Genomic DNA, 22,263 nt, shown 5'->3' with positions numbered 1-22,263 from the left:
TGAGCACCCCATGTTTGGGAAATAGTCTTGAACATAGTCATGCTCTTCTGCTATAGAAATTGTGAAATAAGCAGTCAGCCAAACTCACAGCTCCCAGAACTACATTCATGCTGGGCAGATGTGTCAAGTGAAATTATGTCAAACTCGCCCAATCCCTCTGCATTTCTAGGCTGGATGCAAGCCACTGAATGCATGGCGGTCACATACATGAGCAGAGCAACTCCTTTCTTTCATGGCATGCACAAATTCTTGGGCTCAGCTCCCATCACCACTCAAACTGGGTATAAACTACACCTCTGTCATTCCTGCACCTGAGGGGGAAGGAGGGAGACCAGGGTTTCAAAGTAATACTTGGATACAGTGCATTCAAAAGCTGCCTGGGTCACAAGAGCTCTTGCCTACAAACAAACAAATAAACAAAATAGAAACCCAGTTAAGCATTTTTAGAGCTAATATACCTAACAGTGAAGTGTACCTGAGTAAGAGAAAAGTCTGAACAAGAAGTTCTGTATTAGTCTCTTAATTAACTCTAGTGAATAAGTTACTGAGTGATGCATGCCGTCAATTCTTCCATGAGGTCTGGTCCACTCTTAATATTCTGTTACTCTGTAATTAATTGTTTGGTAACAAAAAAGGTCTTCCAAGAAGCTGGAGGAGTTAGCCTCCTCAGTAGTGGATTGGTCTCATAGCGAAGGATCATATTTGAGTTTTATTTATTTATTGATTGATTGATTGATTTTCAGCCTGCTAAAGCAACTTAACCTTGCTAGGGATACAGCTGGGATCCTGACATTAACACACTATTTGGGTCCAAACTATTTGGTTTTTGTTCATTTTATTTTATGGTTTACACTTATTTACATATGTATATATATGTGGTACATGCATGTGCATGCATGGGTATATATGGGGGAACATGTGTGAACATTAGAGGACTTTTAGCAGGAGTCCTTTCTTTCCTACATGTGTGTTCTGAGGACTGAATTTGGGGCCATCTTGCTTGGCAACAAGGGTCCTTACCCACTGCACCATCTCATTAGCTAGGTTTGTTACTGGTTTTGTTTCTTTGGTTGTTTGTAGGCAACATATTTTGTGATCTGGGCAGTTCTTGAGCTCACTGTGCATCTAAGCATGACTTTGAACTCCTGATCTTCCTGCTTCCACCTCTCGGCTCTTGGGGTTACAGCTGTTTAGTTTTCACCCAGTTGGCCTGGTGATAGGATTGAAGCCTAGAGTTTGGACATGTTAGTCAAGCACTCCCAGTGCAGGTGCATTTCCAAGCCTAGAATTTATATGGGAACAATCATCTAAGCAAAAGGGAATCTTAGCAGATTTGTTGTAGAACAGGGAACATAAACCAACACACACACACACACACACACACACACACACACACACATCTTTGCCTAGCCTGTGTGCTTTTGTGGGGAGGTATTACGATTTATGAAAATTATGAAAGGCTAAAACAACAACCCAGATCACACTTTGCACCATGCCGCTGGCATAATGTAAAGATCCAAAGCGCTGAATTGCAGCCGTTTTAGAGTCATGTATGAAGTGTAAGGGAAGATTCTAAATGAGGGTCTCATGGTGCCTACATGCAAATGATTTAATGATAGGATTTATTTTGGATCTATGCATTACTACCTAGCCAACATTTGAGTATTATTATATATGATATCTTTTAAATTTAGCTTTTCCATCACAAAATATTTATTGCATGCATTTGCTTAGCTGACTCCCTCTAATCACACAAAACAGCACAGGTGGTCCTTGACCTAATGATGCTTCTAGGGAAGACTTAAACAAGGTGTTTTAAACCAGTGAGGACCCCAGTGATTGGCAGCTAGCATCCCGCAAGATGATACTCATGGGGCAGAGCCCTCTTCCATTGGAGGGTTTTATCAGATTAAAATATTTATGTTAGTGCTAAAATGTTTTTAAAGAAATTGATGAATCTTATGCATATATAAGATAAACTTCCCACATAGTTTCTTTAACTAAAACAACTGTCATTAAGCCCTTGTGAGGCCATCTACTAAACACTACCTACTTGGCAACAAATGAAAGACAATAGGTTTTTGTATAAATGAAAACTTATGCTTTGCAAGGATGACTAGAGCAATGGATGGGTACACTTGTGATGGTCTTATGCATGTTTATGTATGTATGTGTGCATTTACTTATTTGGCTTGCTTCATTTCATTTCTTTATATGTTTAAAGAGAGAGAAAATAGTGTTTTAAGTCGGTTGCTAAAAAGGGAATATGAATTTGAGAAGCTAGAGAGAACCTGCCAGAAGATATATTTTCAGCTTGCTCCAAGTGCTCTCAGGACTTGTGCTGAAGGGCCTGGAGACGTGATTAAGGGTGTGTGTACTTGAACTGTTAATGTCAACACTATCAGAAGCACTATTACATTATTAAGCTATTAACTCTAGTAATGGGTGTTTACGTATTATTTGAGTAAATGTGTCTTTTATTTTTGTCCTTAGAATCTTAAAGATGAGCTGACTCAGTGAGCAAAATCTTTCATCAGCTTCTAATTCTAGGGTGCCACCTGAAAGGACACAAAAGCAAAGCTGCTCCAGGCAGATGACACTAAGGAATGGGAGCTTTGTGATAAACAGAGACAAACAGAGGACTCCTTTCCATATCAAAAGACCAAGGGGAATGCTCACAGGAAACTCCAGCCAGTGCTGGTGTCCTCTGTGGTTAACTGATTGGATTGCAGATCATAGTCTGACCAAAGGTCAACATTCCAGTTCCCAAAAATTTGGCTGAATTTACTTAACTTTTCTATGTACAACAGCAAGTATTCATGAAGGAATGGTCCATGTTTTACCCAGTGTTTGGTATATGGCATTTTTCATAGGCAAAATTTTGTATATATTGGAGTTTATTTTAGAAATTTATTGTAACCTGTGTCTTAGAACAACTCTGATTCTCTAATCTTTTTAAATGTTATAACATTATGATATTTATAGAGGTTTAATCCCCATCACCACTCTTCAGAAATTTCACAGGTTTCAACACATGGTATTTCTCCATCTGATAGAATAATGGAAATGATTTCAACTTCTAAAATATGTTTGGTTATTTGAGTTGGTCTTAAACTTAATTTTGAGAACTCAAGTGCTCCTGTAACACTGAGTTTTATTCTCTAGGGGCACAGACCTGTTCATTAGTGTGTTAGTTCTCTACAGATTTTGAAGAATTTTAAATATTGATTGAACATCCTTCTATTTCTAATGTTGACTGGTTTCTTTTGGTGCTATGATTAGAAAGCCTGCTTCATTTAGCTTTTAGCTTGGTATATGGGGAAATTATTAAATGTTGCATGTCAGTGTTCTCACATCTGCCTTGCTTGGATTCACTATTGCTTTTAATTTTTTCAAATAGTATATTTTAAGCTCTTGTTAATTTTCATATGGTGTGTAATCAAAGCTATTTCTTGCTTTGTCATAATTAAATGAATTATTTTAAGACTTTGGTTGGCAAAAATATCACTAATAATGGCATTCTTATCTATTTTCACATAAAGAAAATACTTCTAATATTTCATCATTAAAACATACAATATTAAACTGAGTAATCTTATATTATATAGATTATCTTTCAAACTAGAAATGGGAGCTTTCAATAAAGTTTTATATAACTTGTCTTTATAGTTTATGTTTGTTTATATATACAAATTATATTAAATACATTAATTAGGAACTTTAATAGTTAGATCATCTATTTATTGAAATAAACTGTATTTAGCCATGATACTTTGGTATATTGCTTCATTTTTCTATACTGTTTTTTAAAATTAAAAGAAGAGAAGAGAGCACTGGTACTTTGAACTGACAGTAACACATGGTTGTGAGCCAATATGTGCATCCTGAGAATTGAAAAACAGCAAATGCTCTCAACCACTGAGCCATCTATCTATCTATCTATCTATCTATCTATCTATCTATCTATCTATCTATTATCTATCTTTCATATATCTATAGACAAACATGTACACATGCATACATACATACATACACATCTTTAGACAAGGTCATAGTATGTTGCTCAGGATGGTCTACAATTTGTGATCTTATTATACCTCTTCTTTTCTGGAATTCTAGGCATGTAGCAGCATGCTTGGATCAGAATATATTTTGTTATCTAGGTTTTGCTGAACTATAGCTACGTGATTTTTTGTATATATAAAGTGATTAGATTGAGATAGTATTAATGAGTAAAACTTTAATTGTTTTTATATAACTGAATGCTGATTTCACAGATTTGTACTAAATTTTTCTACTAGTCTTGTTATATGCCTGGTGTTTCCTTGTTTCTGTTATTACATTTTCTTTTCTTTTTCTTTTTTTTTTTTTTGTTTTGTTTTTTGTTTTCAAGACAGGGTTGCTCTGTAGCTTTGGAGCCTGTCCTGGAACTAGTTCTTGTAGACCAGGCTGGTCTCGAAGTCAGAGATCTGCCTGCTTCTTCCTCCTGAGTGCTGGGATTAAAGGCGTGTGCCACCACTGTCCAGCCTATTATTACTTTTTCAATGTACTTTAGTAATAATTTTGCTGTCATTTATAGTTTTTTCCTATCTATTGTCTGTTATTCTATTTTGTCCTTTAAACTTTTTTTATTAAACTTTATTTGTAAATGACCTGCAGAAAAAAGAACATAATGCAACCAGATTAGTTTAATCTTTCTCTATCATTTAGGTATCCTTTCAATCTTAACTAAAAAAGAGTTATTGTTTTTTGATAACAGAATTTAAACCATTCACATTCACTGTAATGATTGAAATATTTATTATTTGTGGCATTATAATTTTGATTTTCTCTGTTTCTTTCTTCTCATTATATTATATGGAGCAAGAGAGATAGCTTGCTCCATATAATATAATTATATTATTAATTTGATAATTTAAAGAAAATATATTTTATATTCATTGGGAAATTTTCTAACAATGACCAGCTGGGAAATGACACATCTGTATGCAGTTCACTAGATGCCATATACTGCTATATGGCATGAAATCTATAGTATACTGTAAAACTATGCTTTCCTGACATATAAAGATGACCTTGCTGACTCTTGCATCTGTGAAGCAGGTGCTTTGAGGTGTTTTTGGATGTGCTGGGGAAGACTTATACTGAGCCTGGGCATACATTTGTATGACAGTTTCCTGTGTTAAGATTTAAAATCATGGGCATTAGACAATGTTTTTCTCTCTGCATCTATATAGAATTTTAGCTTTCATATTTATTAATCTACAGCTTTTACCTTTTACTGCATTTGGGTTATCATAAATGTGTCATCTAAACTGGGATGCCTTTGAGCAGTAGGAAAATAGCTGTGAGGGGGTTCTTTTGGAACAAAATGGGACAAGGAGTCATCCAGACCTAGTAATTAGAAGGAAATTGCACATGCTATATAAACAAACACATTTTTCACAGACCCTAATCCCATAAAAATTTACTAGAAAAGATGTTATGACATTCAGGCTGGGGCTAAAGGTTTATGGGTCAGTAAAATTTGAAGAAACATAGAAATGATGATAATGTAGCATGGCTAAAATAAGACACATTTATTCTTTTTACCTTAGCTACACATAAGACTAGCTGCAAGGATAACAGGTGTGCATACCAACACTTTCTGAAAGGATATGCTGTCTTTTGGTCACATTACAGTATGGTTTGATTTTTTTCTCTCTTCCTGACCTCTTCAGTGTCTTTTGATCATGTATTTGTTTCATACAATTCAAAGAATTATCTACAATTTTAAATGAAAGATTTTTATTAAATATGTGGCAAGCAAAATCAAGAGGATAAGCAGCAAATTGCAGATAGGTAGTAAAACATTGTGAAATTGGTCACTTAAAATGTCCAACAGAGATGACTAAAGTAGCCTAGTTGAGAGAACAAAGGTAACATGAATTGGGATGTAGTTGGACCTCTTTGTTGAGACTACCAGCTCCCCCAAAATGACAAAGAGACTTATTATTAATTATAAAAGCTTTCATAGCTTAGGCTTATTACTAAATGCTCTCACAACTTAAATTAACCCATGTCTATTAATCTAAGCACCATGTGGTTCATGGTCTTACCTGTCCTTGAGCAAGTCTTGTCTGTTTGGTGGCTACATGGCATCTACTGACTCTGCCTTCTTTCTCTAAGAATTCAGTTTAGTTTTTCCCACTTAGTTCTGTTCTGCTCTGCTATAGGCCCAAGGAGCTTCTTTATTAATCAGTGATAATCACAGCATACAGAGGAGAATCCCACATCATTTAGAACCCTTTAATAAGCTTTCTCAGGTCTTCTATGGATACATGTAGCCAGATGTTGGGTGTCATTAGTAGGTAGATTTTTCTGTTCTGCCAACCAGCTCCCAAATACCCACATGGAGACTTCTTATTAATTGGAAAAAGTTGGCTGATATCTTAGGCTTATTTCTAACTAGCTCTTATAACTTAAATTAACCCATTTCTATTAATTTACTTTCTACCTGGTGGTTTTATTACCTTTAGTCTGTACTTCCCATGTTGCCTCCTCTGAGTCCTGGTTTCTCCTCCCAACTCCATCCTTCTTCTTCCCATAATTCTCTCTGCCCTGAAAATCCTGTTTAGCTATTGATCATTTGGCTTTTTTTTTAAAAAAAAAAAAAACAATCACAGTAAAATATCTTCACACAGCATAAAGGAATATTCCACAACATTTGGGGGCTTGAATATCCAGTAAAATCTGACTGGGGAAACTGAGGCAGTTATCTGGAGTTATAGATCTTTTTAAGTACATGATATTTTCAATACCCTTAGCTGCTTATGTTTTTGCTTCTCCCTGTTACAGAGAAGGGGGACCAGCCTGAACCAGTACGGGGAACTTGGGTGATACTGACATAAACATCCTTGGACCCAAGTGAGGGACCAATCTTACTTCTAGAGCCAGATTATCAGTGGGCTTACATGGCATGTGACAATTTGCTAATATAATGTATATTACGGTACTGTTTCTCTTGGATGTTTATTGTAATAGTTATGTTACCTTTAATAGTTCTGCTTTCTCAGTTTTGTGTTGACTGAACCTTATTTTGTTTTAATAACTTGAACTTGATATCATTGAACCTCTTTTATTATATCTGACAAATTTAATGCATTTAATCCATTTTCTCCTTTACTGCCTTTCTCCTCTAAAGAGCACAAATTGTTAACAGAATTCTTTAGTAAGGGAATGTAAGAAAATCCACTTGAGTTGTCATTTATCATCCTTTTCTGTTCTCTCTCCCATGTCTGTACTTTTCTTTTTGTAGATTACGCAGTTTAGTTAGATCAGCCTCTTGTAAGTATCTTCCATAGCACAAAATAATTTCAGAGATACATGTTTAAAAGCCATTTTAGCTGCAACTGTTCTTCACTTTCGCCACTTCTACTTCCAGAACAATATTTAAAATACCAAATGCCCATGAATAACTGGGCATCACTATCTTATGTCTTAGAAGAGAGAAGAATAAGTTAGTGTGGTGTGATGTCTAGGAGAGAATATACAGCCTTGTAAAGTCTGGGGTGACCTTTTCAATGCGTGTGAAGTCTAGGTATAATGACTTCATAGGATAGTTTCTTGGGACAGGGGCAATTCTATCACCCCATGTTAAATACTATTATTGTATACCACTGCAGCAATTCTCAAAGAAATCTTTACCAAATCCTAACCATATATCAGACAGTATACTGGGAGTTCTGAAGAAATACAAATATAAAAAGATGATGTCATATAATTGCATAATGAGCAAGTATACATTTAATCATAAAGAAGGGAGTACATTGTATTTGGTCAAGAATTCAGATGGAAACTACAGGTGGCAAGACACATAGGACAAAGGAAGACATACTGGATGGAGGTAGCTGCACATGGAAGGACCTGGCAAAAAGCAGTGTGGAAGCGTATGGCTGGACATGCATTTTGTTTGCTGAGAATCACAGTGAGATTTGGGCAGTAAGAGTACCAGATCTCTTACCAGATAGACCTGTAATTCATCCCCCAAAAAGCATGTACACATATAGTAGATAAGACACAACCATGAAGAAATTCTGAGTTTTAGAAAACTGAATGTGCCTATTTGTAGTCACTCTGGATTCTTAGAAATGCCCCTAACGTCAAGCACGGTAACTGGTTGTGCAATTGTTATACTTTATGAACTTTGTAAAGTTTTTGGTTAGGCCTAGTAAAAGGAAGGAAAATTCTATTATAGAAGAAATGCATATTACTAAATTGCTCTGGAATTTTAGTTTTCCACATGTGGAAGAAGTTTTTCATTTTTGGACTACATAAATATTATTTGGCGGTATAGGTACAGAGGAGTCAACTTAATGTTAACAAGTTGCTTTATATATTATAGCGTGTAAATCATATTAAAAGTGGATGCATTTTGATGATTCAAAAACTTAATTTTCCACCAGCTTTTATGTAGCAAATGTACCAAGGAACTGTTTCAGGAATGAATTTCTTAGGTTACTTTAATTTCTCTCATGAAATATATTTATATTATAGTCTACACATATTTTATTGGTTTTATTTTTTACCAAAAGAAGTGTTGGCTAAAATTCTTTTAAAATGCATCCTAAGGGTATGAGTCGTGTATAATGATGAAATGCAGATGTACAAGTATCATTCTGATCTGTACTTGATTGCTGTTTATATGCAGTGTGAATTAGGAACAGAGCAAGGTGAGGTAAGGGAGGGGAGAAGGAATAAAAATACAATTAACAGGCTCAGTCATTTTGGACTAAGGCTGCTTTAATTAACAGCTTCATGGTGGCAACACAATTGTGCTTTGGGGAAGCTAAGAATAACTGTGAGCCTGGCGTCCTCTTTTTGAGGAACTCATTTTCTTTCGATAGACAAAAGTCAAAGTGGATAAAATATTTTTGTCAGAAGATGACCAACTTCAACATTTTTTTGCATGTTGTTAATAAATATTCATTAGTTGAATTAGTAGGCATCAAGCATAATTTCTTCTGTTAAGACTAGCATTTGTCTTTGTATTTTCTAGAATTGTATGCCTGTAGAGTATTGGCCAAAAGAGTGATCAGGTTGAAATCACTTTATTTAATAAGTTACTTGTTTTCACATAAGAATATATACCAGAAGAGAATGTGTTTGACAGGTGATTTCAAGAAAATATTCATTTAATGCTAGCTCTCTATCCCATGACTATGTCCAAGTTTGCTTACCTTGTCTATATTTACTTATGCTTTTAATCGTTGATAGTACACCTAACCACATTAGTAACATCCCTACTGTATATTTTATATATGTCTAATTTTCATCTCTGGATGAGTTTTCAGTAGAGCTTCCATGTCATATATTACACACTCTTCAGGTTTCTGCTGTACATTGTCAAATTGTTCTTTGTTCTTTCATTGTGTGTTTACCTATGTGCATTACTAGTAAAACATTACTCACTTATTTCTAAATATTTTATGTTTTACATGCGTGTGTGTGCCTTAGTTTATGTATATGTACCATGTGTATGCCATACCCTTGGAAGCCATAAGATTTCTTGGAACTAGAATTACAGAGTGTTGTGAGTTACCTGCTGTAGGTGCTGGGAACAGAACACAGATCCTCTGAAAGAAGAGCAAGTGTGTTGACTATTGAATCATCTCTCCAGCCCAACACTGCTTACTTTAAGAGACATGCTCTTAATGTTTGTACTTCATGTAGAATCAGATTATATAACTGAATTCTCTAGAAAACATAACTATTTTATTTTTTAAAAATTAAATTGTTCCAGTAATATCCCTATCCTTTAGGGAAGTGTTTCTATCCTTACTATGCAAAGTAGACTTTTTTTTCCATCAAAATGCATATTCTGTGGGTAACTTTTGCCCTTTGTGTATATGTGTGGATTTTTAACAATATTAACAAAAAACCTGGCTTTCGAGGTAGAATAAAAAAGAAACTTGAGCTTGTATGAAATGGCAGGAGCTGATTTGTTCTAGCCATGTGTCAAGTGACAACTGATAAATTAAACACTGTATTGTTCCCCTCTCGCCTTCTGAAGGTGGAAAAGGCTGGACTGAAAGGGAATTTCCTTTCTATAATGACACAACTCATTCATCTGTCTCACTCGCTCTTCTGTGGTTTGCATACATTTCTGATCACAAGGGAGGGATTAAAATTTGAATCATGATCCCCACTCGCTTGTTTGACTGTAAAATATGTCATTGTTCTCTTCTTACTGTTGTTACCAATCTCCCGTTCCTCCATTTGGTTCGCTGAAGCATCGCTCCTGAACAACTTTCACTTGTTGTTTCTAATGTAGTCCTAAGTGGCCTTAGTGTTCACACAGCTGTCCGTTTGTCCGTTTGATTCTGTCCTAGAGTCCCAGGCATCTCATTCCTTGTCCTATTTTCTAATAATGTCTAGTATTTTCTCTGCAAATTGAACTCTGTCCAGGCAGTCTCTCCAGCCCCTGTTTCACTAAAGACAACATTACCTAGACATCTCCCTTCCCATCTTCCATTGATCTCTTCTCTGGTGATCTCATTACAATTATTTGAGCTTATTAAGATGACTGATCCTTTGACTTCACCACATCACCATGCTCCTTCAGCTCCCTTCTGCAGCCTCTTTCTTCCCCCTGACTGGGGTTCTGTGGCATGCCACTATAGCTGTTGCTTCTTACAGGATAAGTGTGACTAGAGAAAAAAGCTCAGAGGGAAGTCTTAAAATTATGACCCAAAGATCTCCTAAGGGAAATCCTATCATAAAACTGCACAACTTGACTCTTCACACATTGAAGTGACACCTTTCTTCCTGTCTGCGGATATTCTGAAATAATACTAATTAAGTAAAGAGGCAAAATCTTACACAATGGAAAAAACACATGGTTTTATTAAAGCTATAACCTAGAATTTATTTCCTTGGATGGAGTTTTCGTTACCTTATGAAATTTGTGATTATGGTATATGAAAGAAAAATTTTTGTCGTATGTCAGCACTTTAATCCAGCTGTTCTATTTAACCAATTAAGCCTCAAAATTACTATGACTATGTGTTTACATTGAGTGCTACGCTTACACTTTTGAGGCAGCAGAATTTGAAACAAACAACCAAACAAACCCAAACAAACTGGAATTGGTAGGCATGTTTGGATTCCTTGATCTTACAAGTGCTAGCGTGTGACTTCACAGACGTTGTCTGTCCTGTCTTCTCTAAGATTTGATGCATCCCTCTTTATGATGGAGTTAGTGATGCTGACCCTCGTGGATAATTTTGACAATCAAGTGGAATGCATTCATGAGTTACTTAGTAGTCTGAGGAGCTCCACAAGCACTCCACCTGCCGCCAGTTGAACACTTCACATTCAGAATTATAATGACTGAAAGTTTGGTGTTTCATGTCATCTTTCAGGAATGAAGGAATATAGGTCTTAAATCTGAAACATAATTTGATAGTCTTATTTATTCCTTCTCCCAAGATCTAAGTGATGAATTATTGACGAAAGAACAACATTGCTGGTTACATGCAGTGTATATGTTCTCGTGATTGTATAAATTAATAGCTGCGTAAACGTTGGGCAGATCTAACTAACTTCTATGTGGGAGTGAAGGCTGCATGTTATTCTTGGCTTCCCATTTCATCACAAAAGCTTCTCCTAATCTTGTTAATTTCCAAATATAATAGGGTTTTTGAAGAAATATGGAGGGAAGGATGCCCAGATAGGGAGTTGATTTGGAAATGTTTGTTTAATCTTCAAAAACATGTGCAAAATATCAAGAAATTTTGTCATCCTTAAATCTGGAATAGTTTGGAAAATCTGCTTTGAAAATAAAGCTCCTAAGAGTGAGGAACTGGCTTACCCAGCTATCCTGTTTCGAGGAAAACAGAGGACACCTCTTGGATGAAATGCAGTCCTTTTCGTATTCACCAGCCTCAGGGAGAGGCCACTTAGGGGAAGCTGTAATTAGCCAGTTGCTTTTTTATTCCAATTGTTTCTCCTTGGTTTTTCATTTTTTTTGTTTTTCTTTTCTTTCTCTTCACTTTCTCACTTTGTTTTGCTTTCTTTCTTAAGAGCACTTCTTATCATCCTTCATTTAAAAATTTTCAGTTTTTGAAATCACAGTAGGAAACGTGGAAATTGCTTATGGCATTCAGCTAGATTGTATCCACCAGCACTAACATAAATTCAGGTGTCCGTATCAGAAAATTTATGCGTTTAATATTTTATTATGTTTAAAAATTTATTTAAGTTTAAAATTTTATGTTTTAAACAATTAAAATTTATCTGTTACCTTTAAAATTGTATCACATTTATATTTTTCATCTAAGTCATTTTATTGTCCTACAGTTCTGTTTTGAACTGTAAAAGATTAAAAATGTGCTCTCATTATGCAGGGTTTCCAATCTTTCTTTTCTTATTTTCAGGCTCCAAGTCCAGACCTGGGTGGGAGTTTATTTTAGTTAGCATCTACACGTAACGCACATCACAAGGAAGCATGTGGACATCCCAGAGCATTTTTGTCAGCAGTGTGCTCATACAGATTCACCCAAGCCTCGTGAACACATCACGTCCCCCTTTGCCTAAAGTGCATATTTCTAATTCGAGATGTAAAACAAAAAGTCTGATGTTTTTATTCTTTTTTATATTTTTACATTCACATTTTTTTTCCAGAAGTATATTTTACCATTTTTCTAAGTATTTTATTATTCGGTCTTCAAACTGGCTTTCGATATTAAATTTCACTTGTTTAGGGAATTCTAGAGTGAGGGTTTTAAGTGAGTCCTGTTTTCCATAGCTTCAAATTTAGTAGTGATGATATAAAATATGATTCCATTGTGACAGTATAGTTTTATAGCCACTAATTATTTTTATGTCTATTTTAGTTCTTAATTCTCTACTTTGGTTCAGCTAAACTTTCTCTGCTGAAACTCAGTATGTTATTTCATTTGCATGTTCCTTGAGCATTTTCACTAGGAACACATACTGTGGAGATGCTAAAATTATGTTTCAAAATCTCCTCGTAGCCTAAGTGCATGCATGGAAATGTATAGAAGAAGCAGTTTGAGGTTTAGGAAAGCATTGGTTGGAGAATTTCAGGCTTCCTATAAAGTCCTACGGCCTCACATTAACTATGTTCTCCATGAGACTGTAGCATATGCTTCACTATTGGCCCTAGCTTTAAAGATGGAGAATTATGTAAATCAACTAGATTGATTTACACACATGAAGAATCAAAAGTCCTTCAGCAGACCAGATGGCTTTATTGTTGACTTCTACCATACATTTGCTGAAGAACTCATATAAATTCCTTTTTAAGCAGTACAAACAACTGCAGAACGGTGACCCTTCCAAGTTCCTACCATGAGGTCAAATTTAGAAAAAAGTACTTGTGACCAAATGATACTTATTCCACTTCAGACAAAGATGGTTTAGCACGTGCAAATAAATAAGTGTGCTGCGTTACCTTGCGATCATAATAAATACAGCAAAAGCAGTTGATACAATTTGATATCTCTTCATGATAAAACAGTAAATTAGTTACGGAATTTATACACCTGAGTATGTTGAGGTATATATAATAACCCCATAACATTATACTCATTGTGTGGTACCTTGTTAAAATAATAATAATAACAGTAATAAATAGAATGTACTACCGAAAAATGAAATTGGTGTTGGGTACTATTAAATAATTGAGGATTGGTATGTTGGTAAACCAAAGAGAACTTCTCAGGGGAGACAAGTGTGTTTGTGTGTGTGTATGTCTTGTGTTTTTACTTTTTAAAAAAATTATGGTTTATTTGTTTAGTTTGCCTGTTTCTTATCTGGAGAAAAAGAAATTGGGTGTGTGGGAAGATAGGGAGGATCTGGAAGGAGTTGGGGGAAGGAAAACCGTAACCAAAATATATTGTATGATATTTTTTCAATAAAGATAAATCAATAAATAAAAAGAAGTGCCACATATGCTGAGAATCCTGGACTGTGTGTTGAATCTGAACAGAAAGGAGTAAAGTTTACAGACAGCCGTTAGCAGGAGCAAAGCCGCACATGTGGGATCTGATGAACATTTCCTTCACCAGTCCCGTCTGGCTGTTCCTGAGGTGTAGAAGAGGGGGACAGGGCTGGAAATAGGGTTGGTGGCACAGATATGCAGGAAGCACAGAGTGTTAAGCTGAGCTGCCTAACTCCATCTGTGGGAGGGCTCACTGTGCAGCCACGTGTAGGTGACTCTTAGGAGAGAGATGGGAAGCAGAGCCACATGCTCATGTCGGGCAGCAGTAACTGAATTCTGACAAGGGGCAGGTTTAATAAAGCTGAGTGGAGCACACGGTGACAGCAGTAATAGAAAGGTGGGGACAGATGCGAGAGGTACTGAGGATGAGGAATTGACAAGATTTCTCATGGGGGAGGAGCACAGAGGAGGGTCTCCAGATGATCTGAGCCTTTGAGCCTAGGCAATGAGAAGAGGGTTGGCACCGGCGACTAGATAGCCATCATTTCAGCATCAACAGGGCTGCAGGCTGAATTAAAGTGTTGAAAAGACATTAAAGTTGACATTTTACCAGTCAGTAGACATTAGGAGGTTAGCAAATAGGAGAATTCCACTAGTGAGTATATCTCACTTTCAGACAAGGATGACATGATAGAAAATTGATACTTTCAATAAAAAAGGATCAAAAAATTTCAAATGTGACAAAGACATCATCATCATTCATAGAATATCCTTTAAAAATCTTGGGGTGACTCCTGGGTCTCAATTAAATCACTGACAATTTCAATACATCAATTTTCTCAGTTACAAGAATAGGAAAGTCATACAAGTTTTGTGTTCATTCCCCAGATTTGTGTTAAAGGCTTTGCTTCAATCAAAACACAAAGTAAGAATCTGCACATATATATGTGTTTATTGCTGTTACATTGAGAGAATTCTAGAAGGAACGTACGGATGAGATGGGAAGGCGATATTAATTCACTTAACTTTCACTGCCTTCTTCACACTGGCTCAGGAACAGTTACTCAAACTATTAAATGATTCACTCCTTCAGCTAACACCATGAAATTAAGTTATTTCTCTTTCACAGATAAAGTTCAGAGACATGAGACACTGTCAAGTCATTGCCTGGCCCCCGGGAGCTTGACTTGATTAGGTATGGGAAGGGCACAACAAAAAGACAAACAGACAAATAGACAGAAAGCTGGGTCTGGGTTGATTGGGCTCTTTGATGAAGGAACTGCAGCACGCAAAAGCTTAGTGTGGTTATCGTGTGCCGTGAATATTAGAGTCAGGGTTGTTGAAGACTGCTGAACAAGGAGTGAGGGTTTATGGGACACAGATGATCGGGGACACAGTTTGGGTTATCCCAGGAGGAACAGTCGCTGCAGGGGATCAGTCTTCAAGCTGTCAAAAGGGTAGCTATGGTAGACATTTTCTACAATCACTATTAACCATTCATACTTTGACCAAGAGGGAAGCATTTATCATTTCCCTGAACCTAGCCTGAAGGAAGACTTGACATTTTCCCATAGATCTGAGTTTTTGGGTTCATTGACATGGCCATGCCCATGTCATCTGGACACATTCTCTTAAGATTAGACACATTATACCAATGGTTATTCATGAGGTTGACCATCAGTCCAGGTTGCCCTACTGATCAAAACTATAAGTATTTCAGCCAGGCTTGGTTTGGACGTTTTGTTTGTGTGAATGTGGTCTCCATCCATGTTGCTTTCATGTCCACTTCTAAGGTTCACATGGCATTTGCTTCTCCTCTTGGCTGTGACTTCACTCAGGCGACTGTACAGGGAATAACATGGCCTGCAGGGAAGCACTCGTTTTAGATTTAGTCCAAGTGTTTGCTTTAGACATAACATTTTGTTCTGCAGACTGTGGGAGCTTGGGAAAGTTGTTTGTTCCTGCAAACTCCTTTTCTCATCTGTAAACACTGAACTGTAGAAGAAACAATGGCAAACATAGGCTATGTCTACAGTTACTGAAAGACAGCAACTCAGACTCATTTACCTAGGCACCGAAAGTGTGGTGTAGGAACCCCACTGTACTGTTAGGGGCCAAAAAATGTTAGTCCAAGGAAGAGGTGATTTCAGCAACAGGACAAAGGGAGCTTTTATGTTGAATACATTACGTAACATGTGGCATTAATATACACATTTTTAGGCCAATAGAGTTGTAAAATATAATTTTCAATGCCTTTGGTTTTTGTTGTTTTTCTTTTCAAATTGGAAGAAGTAACCTGAAGACGGAGAAGTGCCTCAGGCCTGTGAGAGTCATCGCATGCCTGAGACTCACTCTTTCCTCCGACCCCCACACCTTTCTTAGTGTGCGAGCCGCGAGACTTTCCTCATAAATTCTGTTGACTGATTCATTAGCCTGCTAATTTCTAGCTTATGTCAGTTATAATAAAATTAGAATGGACCTTTATGTTCACTCACCAAAGGGGATGTTCCCAGCACCCCACTCCTAAATGATCACTTCCTCTTCTGGGTTACCTCTCTAACAGGTGATTAAGCACCTCCCACCATATTTAAACTATTTATGTGCACATCTATGTCTCCTACTAGGCTATCAAAGCTTCCTAAGAACATGGCCTTAGATACTGCCTTATCCCTGACAATTAGTAAAATACATGGTAATGTAGAGTCATTCATAAAAATTGCTTAATTAAATTGTTAAGCCCTGACATTGTACTGCTAGCCATAAGTTAATTGGTATTTATAAATGTGCCTTATAATTAAGTTTTCACAAAAAACTCTAAGGATCTGAAATCAGAATTTGTTATCTACCCCTACGACATTTACCTTTTCTTTATGTGCTTTCCATATACTCTTCTCTACCAACTTAATTATTTCTTAAAATATCGAAAACTTAAATTAGTTTGTCAAGGATTCTTGTCTCCTCTCTAAACTGAATTAACACAAGGTCTGTAAAAACAGTCGTGGTTTTTTATTTCTTCATGTATGCATTTCTGTATAATAAATGGCCCACTGTCTCACCAACCCACTGGGAATGCCATGTGAGGATGGGAAATTAGTCTTGAATCCTCCCATACCAAACAGAGGCAAGCATTGCTTAGTTACCTATAAGAAACATCTTAGGGCATCCTTGGGGCTCAGGCATCCAGCTGGATGGATGGAGCAGACCAATGGTAAATTATTAGAACCTTGGCTGCTGATTGGCTTGTGCCGTGTAATTGTGTTTTAGTTTGTGAGGGGAACTTTCATTTATTTTGCATTTCCTATTTTCTGATCTATAACTTCCTCAGCCTTGAGGAGTTTTATATCTTACTAGCTTAAGATGCATAGAAAGCTGAGTCCCTAGACCAAATAAGAGATACTACTTTAAGTAGTCAGAGTTATCAAGGGTTTGGGTTGATGATGGCACCAGTTACATCAAAGAACTTGGTGGGAATGGAGGGGGGACTTTCTTTCATAAGGAGGGCTGTGAAGAGTAACCTATAAGAGTGGTGGCTCTGAACAGGCTACGTTTATGTGTCCTCAAGAGAGAAAGTGACATGTTTTAGCTGTGGATAATCAATGTATGTTCACAGAGAATGACAGTTTAGAGTCTTGGCATAGTCTAATATTTAGAATCTCATGCTTATTAACTAGGTTCTTTTGGAATGGTTTGGATTCTTAATTATAAAGGAAGAGTGGCTGATAAATAAAGAGGATAATTATTTACCAGATGGGAAGTTTGGCGAGGTGACTTCCCTTCAGTATTAAGAGTGAGGCATCTCCGGTAGGCTGGGCATTTTTCCATGCTGTCATCCTGACACAGGCCTTGCCTTGCTTTTTTCTTTTGGATTCTTACAACTCCTCCAGGACAGTATTACTGTCACCAGTATTTACAGATAAAGCACATAAAGATTGAGTTTTGCAGATCAATGTGACTTGAACAAGATCTCACAATAACCAGAAGTCTGAGGGGCAAATCTAAAAATTTCTTACTATTTCTGTCTTCCTTGCTTCCTTGAAACTCTTTAGCTCAAGCAGAGGCAACCACAGGTAGGCCTCCTTGGCAATTGAAAGTTATTCAGGCATAATCTTTGTTGACGCTTCCAAGGCTCTTGGGCCCTCGGATATCTCAATCCCCTTCCATGACTGCTTGGCCCTTTGTCTTTGTTGTAGAGTCCCCTGACTTGGATGTTACATGTAGCCTTTCCCACAGGTGCAGAAATATTTACATCTCTAATATGTGAAATTATCAACTCACACTATTTGATAGCAGTACAGCAGTCAATGCAGTTTTGCCTCCTGAAAATTCTCACTCCTTAGATATCCGAGGCCCTGACACTTCCTAAAACAAATGAGGGCGTTATGACTTTCAGCTGTCTGAAGAGTAGGATGCTGAGTTGGGCTAGTGGTGCTTCCTGTCTTACTGTGTATCTTCCAGTGTTGCGATGGTAGATTTATATTGTAAGATTCTCAAACTATAAATAATATTTGTCCTCTATTGCGTAGTGGTCATCACATGGGTGCTCTGTCAGCTTATAGAGAGGCACTAAGTTGGTACCATGATCACAGCTAGATTCATCCAGTAGGATAAGGGATCTTGGCAAATGTCATCTTTAGTCATGTCCTAAGCATCCTTACCTTTCCATTCATGGAGGAAGTTGATCTCATATTTTAGATTCACATGACTCAAATATCTTCAAGATGCCAGAAAAGGTGGTACCTTTGCTTCCATATGTAGAAAGGCAGGTATCATTTGAATAGACTGTCTCATTGGGCATACACCTGACTTATGTCTGAAAGGGCCTTTGTTATGCTTCTGTTTGCAGAATGCATGTACATATTGCAATTATCCTTCTTACAAGATGCATATTATAACTATAACATATATCAGTCTGTCTCATGGACAATGGAAGCTCATAGCCTTGCGTTTGTTGTATACAGTGGACAAAGGACTGTATTAGTTTCCTGGGCTTTCTGTTTTAACATACCATAAAACAAGTAACTTGACCAATGACAATTTATTATGTCACAGTTCTGAAAAGTCTACTGACATCAACTTGGCAGAGCTGACTTCTTCTGAAGGCCAAGAAAGGAATTTTGTTCCCAGCTGGTGTCCTAACTTTTACATAGTTTGAGGATTTCTTTTGGCTCCTGGTAGTTTGCTTTCTGTGTCTTTACGTTATCTTCTGTTTCTGCATGCATGTCTGTGTATCTGAATGTCTTCTTTTTAAAAATTCACTTATTTTATCTTACTTATATGAATGCTTTGCCTGCATGTTTGTACGTACAGCATGTGTGTGTCTGCGTGTGTGTATGTGCACCGTATGTGTGCTTTATGCCCACAGAGCTAGAAGAGGATGTCAGATCCCCTGGAAGGGAAGTAACAGAGAGTTGTAGGCCACCGTGTAAGTGCTGAGAACTGAACCTGGGTCCTCTGCAAGAGCAGCAAGTTCTTTTCATTGCTCAGCCATCTTTCCAGCTCTGAATGTCTTCTGATGAAGCTGTTTGTCATACTGGATTAGGACCTTCTGCAAGGCTCTTAACTCGACCATCTGCAAAGATTCTACTTCCAAATGAGGTCCCATTCATATAAAGGTTAGGGATTTAATATTTTATGAAGAACAAAATTCAATCCATAACAGGGTGAAAGTTCTCACTGTAACTTAGACTTCCTGATACTGAGTACTGCAAGAGTTACTTTTGAGACTTTTTGAAATACATTTTTCCATTTAAATATTACTAGGTTTTTGAAGAAAAGTAAAAAGAAAAAAGTGTATCTATAAGAGAATATGGAGTGTTTCTATATATTATATATATATATATATTTCTAATATATAATATATGTGTATATATATATTCTTTAGTTAATTTACCTATGGATAATAGAATGAAAAATATATTCATTGTTTCATGGCTGCTCTTGTGTCTGTAATGTTTAAGCTCAGAAAGATAACTCATGTATAAATAATTTTGGAGTTGTAAAACAGATTAGGTTCAAATTAAGCATGGACTCAAATAATATTGTGCTATTTATTAAACTTAAACAAACGAACCTAACTGTTATTCTTTTAAATATCCATTTAATAAAACTTCTTCATGCAATTTGACTTTGGATGAAGAAAAATGTGTATGAAATGTCTCGGTTCTACCATTGCTCTGTGGCGTTAGATAAGAGTTCCGTGTGCTAAGCCTCCGTTTTCTCATGTGTAACGCTGAAATAGGGATACTATATTTATCTCGGGACTTTGAGAATTTTCTTTTTAAAGAAAAACACATAGAAGAGTCCTAGGCAGTTGGTGAGCAGACCATAAACATCAACTGTATTGTCGCTGCCAATTAAATTAATTAGTTCCATTAAAATTGTAACTACTATTTTACACTAATTAAATTAAAACCCTCAGCCTAAAGAGCAGGGGTTGCTATGATTCTGTACTGACAGCAATTAGGAATATAGGTAGCAATAAATTATAATTATCATATGTCAGAGATTATGGGTCTAATGGGTTCATTATTCTGATTCATTCTGAATAAATAATAATTTTAATAGAATTATAACCTATAGAAAAAGTCTTAAGATTAAAAATATATAGGTGTACTATGGTGAGAGGCATATCAGAGACTCGATGATGGCGCGTGAGAGTCCACAATGGAACGTATTGTTGCCCAGTAGTGTTGGTGGGGTAGTGTGCAGCAGTCTGGAGCTTACACGCATGCAGACTCATTCCCCCTCCCCATTCCCGCCCTCCTAAGCCTCCCAGCAGTGGGACAGCCCTGCATTTGGGCATTAAGGCGATTGCTCTGACTCTGAGCCACTACAGAGGCTGAGATGAGAAAGGGTTCTGTTTCTGGATTGTACCTCCTTGAAGGACCGCTGTGGTCTGTGACACCACTGGAGGCCATGTTGGTATCTGTGGTCCACGCTGCTATCCAGGACCATGATGAAGCCCAAGTTCCATGTGGATCTTCGAGGTTTGTGCTGCTGACTGAAAACATGTTGAAGTCTGTGGGTCACCATGCTGACAGGCCATATTGATGGAAGTGGCCTGTGCTGCCATCTTAGGCCTTGGTGTTGTCTGGATCCATGGTCCTATTGCACCTGGGATCTGGGTAGGTTGGTGTTTGTGGTCTATGTTATTACCGAATGCCGTGCCAATGTCCGTGGTCTGTGCTGCAAACTAAAGCCATGTTTGTGTATGAGATTTCGCCACTGATGAGACAGCTTGCCGCTTAGCACTTGCAGTTCTTGCAGAGGACCGGAGTTTGGTTCGGAGCACACTGGGCTATTTGCTATTGTCTGTAATTCAGTCTACGGGGTATCTGTTGTCTTCTTTGGGCCTTCTCAGCTATCTACGCCATGTGCACAAACCCTCACACATACTGTGCAATCTCAAACCTGGGACAAACGGCTGAGTGCATATCTAACCCATCAAAGCAGATGCTGATTACAATATTCTCCCGGCATCCCTCAGTTGCATCCCTGTTACAGGGCCCTCTGGGTTGGTATACCCTGTCCTCTACCCTAAACTTCTCCAGCCCAGGGGCTGTGCTGCTCTTCCCCCTGCTGCCTAAAATCTGACTACTTTGGTTGCCAGGCTTCCTTGGGCCTCCTGGCTCTTCATGATCACTCTGGAATACTCTAGATGTGTCTGCATCTGGATGTGCTTTTTTTTTTTTTATTTTTTTTCTTATATAGTCAGCTTCCTCTCCCACCATACTTAGGACCAAATAAGTTCCTTTTTCTTTCATTCACATCCACATGCACATAATGTAAATAAATAATGAAAGAAATCTTAAGAAAAATAAAGGTGTTAGGGAGAGAGGTACTCCTCAGATCCTATAGCTTTCCTTTGTGATCATGGCATACAGGAATCATGCTGGAATGATCCTTTACTGGAGCCACCTCAGGACTGGCACCTATTTGTCAGAAAAGGGAACTTATAATTTCTGTCATGCTTTTGAGTTGAGGGAAATTTCAAAGGAGAAAACTGGAGAATGAAGAGAAAGAACAGAAACCGAGGACAAAAGAAAGACATAGAGATTTCTCCTTCCATAGTGGACATCAAGTTGAATTAATTTTAATTTGTGGTGTTAAAGTAAGCTATGAAATATTTACCCATATAAAATGTTCTTATCCTCTAACTACTGTGGGGATTCCACTTTTATTTCCCCGTTGGCTCCTGTAAATTTCACACTAATGCTCGTTCACTGTTTGCGGACCCAAAGGAACTTGTATACAAGTGGCTGAGGGGGTAGCTTAGTCACTTAAGTGTGTGCCTTGTAGGCCCAAACCCAAGTTTTGTT

General features: G+C 37.3%; 1 protein-coding gene across 4 annotated transcripts in view; it reads left to right on the top strand.

The window, feature by feature from the left end:
- Nucleotides 1–22,263, top strand: part of Macrod2 (mono-ADP ribosylhydrolase 2) — a 1,907,927-nt gene that overhangs the window by 517,275 nt on the left and 1,368,389 nt on the right. The window lies entirely within an intron of this gene.

This window comes from Microtus oregoni, unplaced genomic scaffold (assembly GCF_018167655.1).
Source record: "Microtus oregoni isolate MIOR12 unplaced genomic scaffold, Mior012 000020F_ref0000438, whole genome shotgun sequence".
Classification (NCBI taxonomy): domain Eukaryota; kingdom Metazoa; phylum Chordata; class Mammalia; order Rodentia; family Cricetidae; genus Microtus; species Microtus oregoni.
This window is presented reverse-complemented; position numbering and strand designations above follow the sequence as displayed.